General features: G+C 39.9%; 1 protein-coding gene across 1 annotated transcript in view; it reads right to left on the reverse strand.

The window, feature by feature from the left end:
* The window catches only part of myocd (myocardin), a 550512-nt gene that overhangs the window by 499527 nt on the left and 36678 nt on the right, over positions 1-14307 (reverse strand). The gene's annotated exons all lie outside the window — the stretch shown is intronic.

Below are 14307 nucleotides of genomic sequence, written 5' to 3' on the forward strand. Positions count from 1 at the left end.
TCTCGTCATTTAGGAACGTGTTGGGTGCCCGGAAGTGTAACATGTTGACGATTTGTCACCTAGCATAAAATATTACGCCTCAGGAGTGAGAACGTGTTGTTCAAGAAGGGCAGCCAGCATAAAATCCATCCACTGTACTGACCCCTCAGGAAATGAGGGACATGCATTCAATTGACACAAAACTGACATGAAACATTTACTTTTTTAAAAAGTCAGTGAACAAAAACACACACAAAAAAAAAATCTTCTATCTATCTTTCACTATCTTTTACGGTGTTTAAGTGATGGTGTATGAACCCTGCTTCCGGGTCCAAACTGCTCTGCGTTTATTAAGGCTGTTGCGTTTTTAACATGTTTTAATGCTTTGTATCTTGTTGTATTTAATCCGAACAATCCCCTAAAAAAAAGTGGGGTGATCACTGTCAACCTCTCTGAGTTTTTATTACCACTAATCATTTTAAAGCTCAGTTTTTTTAAACCCTATGATGTAACTGCAGCCCAGGCTATGCAGCAGTAAATTAATGATTAACCTCGTATTATGGTTTGGTCCGTTTACAGCATCCTGCCATGCAGTTTCATTTGTCCCTAACCATCGGGAACCCTCACGTTAGCTTTCATCAAGTGGAAAAAAGTTAGCGTTCATCCTCCAGCTTCACTGTGCTAATGTGTTTATATTATGCTCTCCATAGCGGTGTAGCTAGCCATCAAGTCTTGATGCATGCTCAATTATCCAGGTAAGTAAATCCCCAAGTTTTCATTCTGTTCATCTGGACGTAGCGTTTTCAGTAGGTAGCCACCAAGTAGCACATCACTATATACTAGCTAGCCCAACTTCAGTAACCCCACAAACGTCACTGCTGTTTAGTCTCATTTCTTCATTTATGTCAGAAGTGATAGCAGAGCTGTACATTTTTATTTTTTCAGAAATCCCTCAGTCAAAACATGATATATTATGAATATTATTACTAGCGAGCTAACTCCCTGCTAACTTCTAACTCTGTTAAATTTATTAAATTCTGTTTTCATGGATGCCTGGATATTAAACTAAATTGTTACACCTGGTAGAGCAGCCACACTGATCATTTTATTAAAGATGAAAGACTTTAGACAGTTTGTAACTCCATGATGCCGCAGTGTTCGTTTGATTTTGGGATCTGAGGCGGATTTGGGACCCGGAAACGGCTAATGACATCAAACTTAAAGACCGGATGGAAATAAATTCGAGAAAAGACACTACTAAAATCCCTAGGCCCTACATAATGCAATTTGAGGGTCTTTTCTTACATTTTTCCCATCTGATTAAAGTATCAATCTGAAAATGCTATTATTGCGAGAAAATAATATGGATTATTGTCTCAGACTTTGGATTTAGGCTGTGTCCTAATTTTCTTTATTCCTGATGGATTTTGCAGTCCATCATTCTAAAACAAACACTACAGAGAAAATAGACTACATCTAAATTTTCTGGCCAAACCATTCCCTATTTTCCCAGTTCATAAAGTTCAATTGAAAAAAAAAACTGAACATGGTTGGGGAAGATTTTCATCCTTTACCTCATCAGCAGTCACTGAATAAATGCCCTATCTACCAGGTAGACCTGGTAGGTGGTAGGAATAAGAGTAGGAATAAGAGTAGGAATAATAGCGCTGCGGTTTGCTGACACTGTGCAGACTGCAAATCATTCAATTCTTGTGCAACACATTTGATCACTCAGTGATAAGTTGTGGCAATATGATAAGCCACCAACACAAGTCTTGGGTAAAGTGGTGTTCCAATGAAGAAATCTAGTGACAGTGTTGCCTACCCCCTTTGCAATCTGTTGAGGAAAACATGGTTTGACTGGCTATAACAACTAACACCAGCTTGCATCCTTTTTGAGCTCTACCTCCCACCTACTTTCCCCTACTAGGTGTGTTTGTGTGTGTCAGGGGGGGATCTGTAAGTATGTGTACCTCTGTGCATGTGTAGTCATGTAGGTTATTTGCACATAAGTTAAATGCACCACAGTGGGAGCCGTGACTGAAGGCAGTTATCGCTCTAAAAGCTGCAGGGTACAAAATGTGCTAATGGATCCCAACAAAACTGCTTTTCAGAGCAGAATGTCAAACAATAACGTCTGAGAATGGAAAAGCACTTGGTGGCCTTTTTGCAGCAAACTTTTCACTCTACAACATCATGCAGGCACACATACATTATAAATGCATAAAGGGTTGTGAAAATACAGAAAATTGATGAATTATTAATGTAATCTATGCAGGACCAGCAGACGGCAATTTTAATGAGCCAATGCAATAAACAAAATGTTTGTTACAGTTTGTAGCATGCATAAATTCTTCTGAGCTTAGGTAGTACACCAGTTAGCCAAAACATTTAAACCACTGACAGATGAATAACACTGATAATCTATTGAAATCTACATGAAAATCATGGTTCCTGACTTTTACCTGGATTATCCTTTGACACCCACCTAGAAATTGTTGCACAAGTGCCCCTCATCTTCCTCTTTTGTAGCAACAGCAACCCCTATGGCAGATGGATAATACAACAGGATTCCAGTGAACACTTCCTTTCAAATTCTTTTCTTCATCTCGAAATTGGGTCTTACTTAGTGTTAAAATATCTTGAAATACATTTTTAAAAATTCTTTAAAAGTCTAAGAATATGGAAGCTGAATTGTATCAAGTGGCAACCTCCAGTGATGAAAAATGATAAAAAGGAATGAAGTGACAAAACTCCTTTAAACTATTTGTGCTTCTATAGTTTCTCTCTTCGTGACAACTGTGTAATGTGGAATGAATTTATTAATCAGTGCCTGAGTTAGGGGTGTGGACACTCAGACAGGTGTTCTGACACAGCCAGCCAGTCTTTTTTGTTAGATCCATTCTCTGCCAGCAGAAAATGAACTGGACCTCTCCACTGTGTTTGTACTGTTGGCACCTTTTCAAGGATTTTGATGCAATTATCTGACATAATGGCCTGCTGTGTGATACAAACCAATCGAAAATTGTTTTTCTACAGTTTTGTTAAGTGTTACAGTTACTGTTTGATTTGACATAATTTTCATTCAGCGTAACTTTTTTTAAAGCCTTTAAAAGTCTTAAATCTTCAAAAACTGCTAAGAAATGTGTTTAGGAACACACCAAAGGACCGCAATGTTGATTTGGTCTTAAGACTCCCTAGATCCAAATCCAATAAGCATCCACAACAGACAGAGAAAGAAGAGTGAAAGAAGCTTAATCCATGGAGACTCCAGCCCACACCACACTGGATCCAAGTGATCTGCTGTGTTCTTGTGCCACAAACCAAAGACACCCCGCTGTTCTATGTCCTTGCCCCTGAGGTCAAAGCTGTTTTGCAAGCTTGAAGGGGACCACACAGAATTTAGCAGATGGTTTTGATTGGTTTATACTGGATCTCCTACTGACTGCTCAAAGCACCATGTTCCTGTATGCGCTGCCAGTGATATCCTTAAGATGATTCTGACTGTACTGTATACACTATAAAAATGTGAAGAACACCCACTCAATTCAGCAGGGAGATAATGTCTCATCACAGAAAACTTCTTCTTTTGTGCTTCTTACATCTAATGTGGGATTACATATGGTGAAAAAGAGCAATGAAAGAGCAAAATTGACAGATTTTCTGCTTTGATATCTGTTAAAAGGAGCTCCTGAGGTGGTCGGCGTGCGTGCATTCTTTGATTTGTTCCTACATTTCACTTAAGGCCTTTTTCACAATCTAGAGCTTTAAAGGGCAAAAATAAGTCTTCATTTGAATGGAGCGCTCACTTTTTTTTTTTTCATCGTGGGGGTAGGGAGGTGATAAGTGACAGCTTATGCATATTTTAGTCAACTTTTCTACCTCGCCTCCAGGGTCACGTTGAAGGTCCACTCCCCAAAATCTCCCCATTATCTCCAGCTGACTGCATAAGCACTGCTACTGTGGAGCCCCATGCTGAGAGCCTCCTGACCTTGCTGAGCAAGGAATTCTGCGCTGTGGGAGGCAACATCATCCAGTAAGGATAGACTCCAGGTTTTTCTTACAGGCATCGCTGCTACAGACTAAACACTCACAAGCCTGAAAGAGTATTTGCTTTTGGATAAGTCAAACATTAATCTTTCAACTCTTTAATTCTTTTTTGTGCCATAGCAAGACTTGTCTCATATTTATGAGGACAGCAGCACTTGTACCCAAACATTTCTCTTTTAATGGAACACATTCATTTTCCCTGTCCCTTAAAGCCAAACTGAGTAGTATCCATAGTTGGTGGGTGTTTTGAGTTGAATATTTGATGAAAATTGTAACAAAGATAGAAGGGGTTGTGAGTTTTCATACAAGGACACTGACAATATCTATAACAGCACAGATTATTTACAACATTACTGGTGAAATTCAAATGGCCTGCTATGAATGAGAACCATTCCAGTGACTGCATAGCTTGCAGGCTGATATAAGTTATTTATTAGTGGATGATTAGTTGTTCATTTTTATCTGAACGCTCACGGTATTCTTTCACTTCCTACCACATATACTGTGCGCCATGATTTGTATCACAGGGGGACAAGAGGGCACATTACAGGAATATCTTTTGATCTGCCAAAGACCAAAAATGCAAATGTTAGCCGAGTACGATCATATCACTGATCATTACTGACTTTTTCCTGTTGCATGACCCAACTGTCATTTAACTGATCTAACATGGCAAGTCTTCTGAGAGCCTTTAAAGTCTCAAAAGTGTTAATATTTTAGTTATTAGTAGAATTTCTTTCCCCCAAAAAATGAACTCAGTTTTCAGTTCAGCTATAAATGTAATAGTTTTTCTGAAAAATGTGGGAAGATGCTAAAGTCTTTGAAGGAGCTCAGCTGCACTGTTTCATATTCATTCTACAAAGAAAATAAAGTAGTTCTTCAGTGGTTACTTTTACCCTGAAATCCAACCAAAAATCTATCTCTACAATTCCTCTCTTGTGCGCTGCTATACACACACAGTGGACAGAGAAATATGGCTGAATATAGCAAACCAGTTTGTTTGCTAAAATCTGATCTGCTTTTAAAACTGTTTTAGTTCCCTCCAATGTGACCTCTAGGGTTGCTGCCTCATACCCACCATACAGGATATAACTGTGTGCATGATGTCTGGAGAGGGGGTGTAGAGGAACAGGACTCAACTCTCCATTATAGCCGTGATTAATGGCACACCTGAAACACAGTTTGGATACAAGGGTAAATGGTTTCCTGCACAGCGTGTCTTAAATAGAAAGAGTCTATTTACTGTCCCCTCTCTCCACTTTTGTGCACCACTCTCTCATCAACATGTTTTTTCATGTCATTTATGAACCCCTGTGTCACTGCTCATTCCATCTCAGTTTTGTTGTTCTTTTGATTTTTTGGTTTTTCTTCATTCACTGATGTTTTTTCCATGTTTTAGTTTATTTTATTTCTGTCTGTAGTCTCAATTCATGCCCTGTGCAACCCAATTTAGTCCTGCCGTTTATTGTTGCTTCATTCTCTTTTCACACCTCATTGTCCTTGTGTTCCTGTCAGTCTAGACAGTGTTGTCTTTTATATTGTGTTATCACACATGTAACCCATGTGAAAAACAGAGTTGTTAAACTTGTTTTGTGACAAAAATATATCTCGGTATGCAGTGCTACTAACCAGCTGATGAAACCTACTTTTTATTGGACCCCGAACTTTGAGCACAAAGAAAAGTAATATCTGTCCAGGGAGTTACATGCTTTCGTTAGCTACCTGCTAAGTTAGATGATGTATTTTACTAGCTGATTAAGCGCCAAAGCGTTTTGGGGAAAAAACAATTGAGAGGTATAAGAATGTGCTGTATTGTTTTACTTATCTTGTTGTTCCTGATATTCTGCTATAAGTGTATAAATGATCTAATGGTACAAGTTTTATTTATGATGCTAGGTGTCATACTAGCTGCTAAGTGCAGTTAGCCAAATCCCCTAGCCGTAGCGTGACAGGGGGAAGTATTCAAATATAAGTACTTGCTCTGTTTATATTAAACCCTTAAATATTTGGTTATACGTGGTAGATAATTTTTGATAATATCCTTTTTGGAGGGAAAGAAGTTTAGAGCTTATGTTAAGAACAGAAGACAGAATGGAAATTTATTATTCTGCACTTTTTGTGTAGATTGTTTGTTTGTTTTTTAAACTGCTTAAAAGGATTCTGGAGAATCTTGTGGAAAATCTCTGAAGAACAGCGTCAAGCCATTCCTTGGATTTCAGATGAGCCCTGCACATTATTAGTCCTACCCAGGTAGTAGACAATAGGGTCTGCACACTGACACTTCCCTTACAGCACTGGTGTTTGGGTCTCAATGAACATTAAATACAATCCAGTACAACTCTTTTAAATTCAGTTTATAATTTTATTTTATTTTACATCTTTTCACCTAAAAGAGCACTACTGGCGTCCAAACTAGGTTGACTGTGACTGTATGTGTTTATGAGTTGTACTGAGGCAATAAAGGTCCGAGTTGTTCACTTCCAAGACAACATCTTTTGTGAGTCCTTAAATCCAAACATCCTTCTGAACCTAGGTAGATGTGTAGGGTCTCTATTGGAATTGATGTTGTACTGGTCCTGAGTAGTGGAGCTACACATGTGTTTAGGCTCCCCCCCCCCCCTCTTTTTTATGGCTTGTGAAATGTTCTACTCAGCCCACTCAATTTTGCAGCTCCACCATATACAATTAAATTAAAACATATTGCTTTCTATCACATTAATGACACTGTTGAAATCAATTATGTATAACTACATAATTATATGTATTTCCAAAATAAATTGGTTAGGCAGAGTTTCTGTTTCAGGCTCTTTACATACTCTCATAGAAGTTACATAGGAAAGAAATAAATATTTCTAATTTAATTGAAGTTAATTATAATCCTCAGTAAATAAAACCGGCAAGGTACCAGAACATCTTCCCAACCCTCTTAGTACATGGTACAAAGCCGCAAGAACAACTGGTTTGTTGAAGACATGACAACAGTGATCACTGAGATGGTTGGCTACAAGATGAACAGCTACAAGAAGCCTCCACCTGAAGAGGGATAATAGAGAGAGAGGAGTCAGGCAAATAGATAAGATATTTCCTCTGAACCATCCAAAGTGTACTCAGGAGCAGAGGAACAATATGGGGAAATCCCCACCAAGGCTGGAGATGGCGCAATACTGGAAGAGCACATGGGTCAAGGATGCAACAGATAATAACAATGCTAAGTGGCATAGGGGATCTAAGAGTAGACCACAGCAATCTCCCTCAGCAGGGTCCAGTAACCATCATAATGGCAGACATCCAAGAAAGAATCTCAAGCATGATGAACAGCACCAGCCCCTGACATGATTCACACGTCTATTAGCTAAAGAAGCTAACTGCACTCTATGAGCACCACAAATGAACCAGTTGGATGAGTCCTGATTCCCAAAGGTCCACAGAATGGACAGGTTCCATCCAACTACAAGCCAATAATCGACCAATAGCAGCATGGAAACTCCTGTCAGGCATCATAGAAGCTAAGGAACTGGCAAAAATACATCAAAAACATCTCACTACCACTGAGCACAGCTACAAGTACCTTGGAATTCCACAGGCAAATGGGAATCATTAAGAAGCTGGTAGGAAAGGCGCAACTACCAAATACCCACAGAGAGGTGTCAGGTGAATGGGAAGAACAAGATCTGGGCAATCAACACCTATGCCCTGCCAGTTGTCAGTCCAGCACACTGAGACTGTACACTAAGTGAACAGAAGGAGCCTGAGGACTAGTGAGTGTCAAAACACCTACAAAGTTCAGTTCAGTTCATTTTTATTTCAAACATATACGTTCACCAACATGGGCGATCGTGGCTCAAGAGTTGGGAGTTCGCCTTGTAATCGGAAGGTTGCCGGTTCGAGCCCCGGCTCGGACAGTCTCAGTCGTTGTGTCCTTGTGCAAGACACTTGGCCAGAAGGGCCGATGGCGCGATATGGCAGCCTCGCTTCTGTCAGTCTGCCCCAGGACAGCTGTGGCTACAACTGTAGCTTGCCTCCACCAGTGTGTGACTGGGTGTGTAAAGTGCTTTGGGGTCCCTAGTGGGGACTAGTAAAAGCGCTATACAAATACAGGCCATTTAACATTTCATAAAATCTTTCCATGCAGTTGTTTGAAAAGGACTAGGCAGAAGTATATACTTATTTAGCCCTACCCCCTCAGGTTTACATCCTCATCATCTAAATTTGAACAACAAAAACGTATACAATGCCTTCAACTTAGAACATAACATCACAAAAAATATTTTCTCATGTTCGACTAAAACTATATTTAGATTTGCTAATTTGAAGAAGAAAATAAACATCAGTTTGACTGCTGTCTTTGGTTAATTGCATTCTCTTCATTCTTATACTTATTTAAAATTTCATTTTTGAGTTTTCTTTTAAACTGGTTTATATCACTAATGACCTTTATTTCTTTTTTTTTAACTCATTCCAGAATTTAACTCCCGCTATTGAAATAGATATCATTTCCAATGTTGTTCTTAAGAAACAACAAACACCCATGAGTACATCAGGAAGATGGCCACATGCTTAGGGAATACTTTAGGCACAAGCAACCCGGGAAAAAAGAGGAGCAAGGAGAAAAACAATAATAGATGGGATGGGCCCCTGCCCAGTGTATACCACTGTCAGACAGAAGAAAGGGCCGACATCCAGAAATCCTACCAGTAGCTGGACTAAACTGGACTGAAAGATATGGCGTTCTTTTTGTGCCACTATTCTGAGCGCACGCAAAAAAAACTGAGCGCACGTAAAAAAATATTTGCAGGTGCAAGTGTTGCATTTTGAGGAGAAATTTATTTTGAGCGAAGAAAAGCTTGAGTGAACAAAATCCATTGCTGCGTGCAAAAAATGTATTTCAGTGTTTGCTATTATCCACACACACACGCAATAGCAGCCCCTCTCGCTCAGTTTTTGCATTTGCGCTCGCTCGCAATGTGTTGCTTGCGCTCTCAACATTTCTGCCCATGTGCGTTCAACTCTTTCTGTACGCCGTTATATTGGTGCCATAAAACCAGCCAATCACAGACTTGGATGCAAAAAAAATCTGATTGGCTGTTTTAGTCTCCAATCAGCTCGAAATGACAAAATGCAATATCTCAGAATCCATTTTGTCGAAAACTCAAACGAGGCAGTGGTGGAGGAACACAGAGTGGCGGAGTTTGAAATATTGCTCTTTCTGGGTCACAAAATAAACTTTTACGATATTTTTACATTTTTTTTTACGTGTGCTCAGGATAGTGGCACAAAAAATAATGCCATAGAAAGTCAGCACAGAGCCACTAATCATGGCAGCACCAGGACAAGTTCCAAGCACAAGATCGATAGAAATGGTAAATGGCCTGTATTTATATAGCACTTTACTAGTCCCTAAGGACCCCAAAGCGCTTTACATATCCAGTCATCCACCCATTCACACACACATTCACACACTGGTGATGGCAAGCTACATTGTAGCCACAGCCACCCTGGGGCGCACTGACAGAGGCGAGGCCGCCGAACACTGGCGCCACCGGGCCCTCTGACCACCACCAGTAGGCAACGGGTGAAGTGTCTTGCCCAAGGACACAACGACCGAGACTGTCCGAGCCGGGGCTCAAACCAGCAACCTTCCGATTACAAGGCGAACTCCCAACTCTTGAGCCACGATCGCCCAAGTCTGGTCTTACCTGGTCTACCACATCAAACAAGCGATGCCCCTGAGACAATCCAGCACATAACAACAGGGTACAAGACACTAGGTGGTAGGGCATACATGGAACAGTCTAATCAAGTGGCCAGAATAATATACAGGAACATCTGTGCCTGGAAGTCCCGAGGTCAAAATGAGAAACTGACCAAGCTATATTCCAGTGAGACTTCCAGATACAGACGGACAAACTGGTGATGGCTAGTCAACCGGACATAGTACTGGTGCACAAGCAGACAAAGACGGCAGTAATGATAGATGTAGCTATACCAAGGGATAGCAACATCATCAAGGATAGCAACCCATCAGGAAAAAGGAACTGGAAAAGATTGAGAAATACAAATAGCTGAGAGAGGAGCTAGAGGAAATGTGGAAGGTAAAGGCAACAGTGGTTCCCATGTTAATTGGAGCACTGGGTGAGTGGCTCCAGTTCCCAGAAACAATATCTGAGATCTCTGTCCAGAAGAATGCAGACGTAGGAAGAGCAAAGATATGACATGACCCTCAAGTTTCCATCTGTTGTCTCATAACTAACCTGCTTACATAGAGTCTCCTCAACTACAAAAAAAGGAGCAAAGATCAGCAAGCTGATGTCAGAGAAATTTCACAAGGACCACCAAATGTTTTTACATCAACAGATATTTTCTGTTAAATATATTAAAAACTATTTTCCTGTTGGTGTTGTTCAAATAGAAAATCTTTTTGTGTAGGAAGCTTGTCAGTTAAGATGTTTTCTTGTTCTAATATGTCAAAAAAGATCAGTTTTAATTCCATGTTTTTATTTTTCACACGGCTGCATATTGTACTTTTCACATCCATCCATTTCACATTGTGTTAATTTGTTACTCGTCCTGCTGCTCTTTGTAAGAGAGAATTCGTTTAGGCTCGGTGTGTTGCACAGTCAAGCTTACTTTACTGTTTTTCTGTTCTATGAGAAAGAAGGGCGTGATACAGGTGTCACTCTGGGCTGGATAGTATTCTGGCTTTACTGGTGAGGAAAGTATGAAGTATTTTTCTTCACTGACATGACTACCTGGAAGATTCTACACATCAAATTAGTTGTTCTGGGGAGCCTGATGGTTCATCATCCAACACAGCAGTTGGGCTAGCTGTTTTATCCTGTTTTCTCTGCTGGGAGGGGATGGGATGAGAAATCATAATATTAGAACTGTAACTTTATTCAGTAAAGTGAATTAACTTTTTTACATTTATATTTTGCATATGTGGCCTTTCTCTCTTTTTCATTCTTTCTGTGGGATGATTGCCACTTTCTAAATTTAAAGTCATGCCATGCAAGTTTTTATTAAAGTCCTTGCATATTCTAAGTTTCAGATGTTTCATTATTCCATAATATATTAATTGTTGTGTGTCTTTAACACAATATGTAAAGGGTCTCACACTAAAGAGAAGTTTAAAAACTGAAATGATTTGTGGTGTGAGCACACTTGCATTCTATGGACCAATTATCTGAAACATTGTGAACCGCTCACTGTAAAAAGTAGTATATTATTACCTCCACCAAGCATAGTCATGTCAACATTTGTAATAAAATGGTTTGAAAAGTTTTGAATTAATTCGGATAAACCTTTGTAGGGGTCTAGAATGTGGTCATGTTAACAAACCATTAAAATCTGGCTTCCATCTTCTAGAGACTTCAAGACCAACTTACTGATTTACTGGTTAAAACCTGACAAAACGCTTTTTAAATGAGAAACTATGATTCTTACAAGTGTGGTGTATACTGTGAACATGTACAAAGATTTAAAATGTCATGTCAAATTTGACCTCTGACCTCTCCTTCAAGGTCAATCGATTGGTTTGAAGGTCAAAGTGATAATAATGCTCCTTTAAGCTATTAAAAACTATGTTTCTGACTGGTTTGTTTGACAACACATAGGCAATATCAGGTCCCTTCTTCAAATTTAAATGAGGTCAATGTCCAGGGATAGCTCAGTAGGTAAAGTGGTTGCCCCATAATTAGAAGGTTGGGTGTTCGAATCTACTGAATGGCTACCCTGAGATACCCTGGAGCAACGTACCGTCCCTACACACTGGGTAAATGGGTTAAATGCAGTTTTTTATCTTTAAAATTCTACTGGCTTTGTTTGTTTTGGCAACATTTAGGAAATGATACTGGTATATGGAATTCTAAATTTCTCATTATAGTTTGTATCCTAATATCATGTCACATTTGACGTCAGATCTCATTTGTACATTTCACATCTTCCTTTCTTTCAAGATGACCCTAAAACAACCCTAACCCAAGGGTAAGGAAGATGTAAAAAACACAAATGTATATATACAAAATACAGAACTTTTCCCTTAAAAGTAAATATTTCCCAAAGAGTTTTTTTCCCTGTTAAACTTTAAAGTTAGGGGGTTATATGATTATTGGACTACGATCTGTATCTTACAACATTAATCCCCTTGAGGCAACTGTTGTGACTACGTTAATGAACCTGAATTTGATTTGAAAGGAATTTATTTGAATCTAACTGAACTGAAGTGAAGCAAAGTGAATTGATTTGAATCAACTGAGCATGTCTTTGTGTAGCAGCACTGGATCCTCTCAAAGGAACACTGGTGGCAGAAGAGGTATGGACATCACGTCTCACCCTCGCCCAACTAGTTCTGGGTTGACCATCTTGGGGGAATCAACCCATGTCCTCTTAATCATCTTTATGGGTGCAAAACATGCCCACATATTGGTTGTAGACCCCAGCCCCTGCAAGACCCCAGATTCAATGCCAAGCTGTATCCTAGAGAGGCACTGAGTGAGTGTTAGTGGCCTCAAAAGCAGCCCTGCTTTTTTGAAACCACAGCAAACCCCTCATGGAGATCTCTCCCCTGAGCACTCGGGAAGCTCTTTCTCTGTTCTTTCCTCTGCCCAAGAGTGAGGAAGATGTAAGAGCCAATAATTTTCTCCTGATACACACTGAAGGAGCACAAGTTCCCTCAGTGCTCTTCAATTTATTTACTCCCTCTTTTTGCTAGTGGGCTCAGTTCAGAGGAAGAGGTAGGCGTCATTCAAAGCACAAAAGCATTTTACATGTTTTTTTCAATAAAAAGGCCACTGTCATAGTCAAGAGTAAGGCTGAGGGCACACTGTGTTCAACAAAGGAAAAATCATAAAGGGCAGGTCAGTTTGTACCCAAAGAAGGTGCAGCTCCATGAGTTTTCAACTTCAAGCGTCAGTACTCTTTAATACTGCCGCTTGTGGAAGAATGCACACATGTACAGTCCATCCCTGTTTGTTCACTGTTACCAAGGATTATAGCATTTGAAACAGTGCGGTGTTGTGTTTTCAGTGGCTGCACGGACTGAGAAAAATGTAATCTCTCTTAAACTGAGGAGCAATAAAAGTTTTACCAGAAGTAGAAATTATACTAAGCTTCTTTTCCAGATATTTCTTAATAAGTAAGGGTGATCCCATACTGAATTTATATTCTCTCAATTTTCATCTCAGGAAATACAAATTCATAATGCTGTCACAAGATATGCTGTTCTGATCTGTTTGACAGGATGAATGGTTTACATCAGTAGATCTGTAGGATGCTTATTTCTGAACACAGGTTCTTCGGGGCATAGCATACAAATATCAGACCCTCCCACCCGGGCAGGTACTTGGTACGAACAGCCTCCCACCCGGGCTACTCTTTGCAGTTGGATGTGAGATGTCAGCTGAGATATGGTGAGAATTTCCCCCAAGTTTTCCCCCGAGTTTCTCTGATACACCGGCTACATAGGGGATGACAATGTTGTTGCATCTGTCTTTCTTATCCTCCCTAGCTGGTGTCTGATCTTCTTTTCTGTGCATCTTTGCTGACTTTACAAACACCCAATTAGGATAACCGCATGTTTTAAGTGCTTCCTTTACATGTGTGTGTTCCCCTCTGTGGGGGGAAACTCCCACTGGGTTTAAATCTGGGACTCTCCACCATTTGACCCTTAGAACTGAAGAAGCTTCTTGGATGAGAGGTGAAACGTCTTCAAGCAACTTAAAGAAGTCCAAACGCTTTTCTTTCCAAGCTCCTTAGACTACGATGACCTGGATGACTGAGAACCTTCACAGAAATAATGAGTCAACATTTAGAAACATGTATTTAGAAACCTGTCTTTAAAGCACTTCTGTGGTTTAAATGTACTATATCTGAACTTTTACCTGTGGATTGTTGCTATTTTAACTAGCCACGGACATCAGGCAGAGGTGGAGGCACAGTTACTGTTTACAAAAAGGATTTTAAATGTAAGCAGTGTTTTCTACAGCCTTCGTTCTCCAGCTTTGAACTTACCTCGTTTGAGGTGAGTCGTACAAACCCGGTTTTCTGCGCTGTCATCTATCGCCCCCCGAAATACAATAAGAACTTCATAAACGACTTTTCTGATTTTTTAGCTGGGATTATGCCCAACTATGATAGTGTTCTTATTGTTGGAGATTTTAATATACATGTATGTTGTCCTGATAAGCCACTGGTAAAGGACTTTTTAAGCCTTATTGACTCTTTTAGCCTGGTACAGTCCGTACGTGGCCCTACACATCAGCACGGACACACACTGGACCT

Source organism: Aulonocara stuartgranti (assembly GCF_965226115.1).
Source record: "Aulonocara stuartgranti genome assembly, chromosome: 8".
Taxonomy (NCBI): domain Eukaryota; kingdom Metazoa; phylum Chordata; class Actinopteri; order Cichliformes; family Cichlidae; genus Aulonocara; species Aulonocara stuartgranti.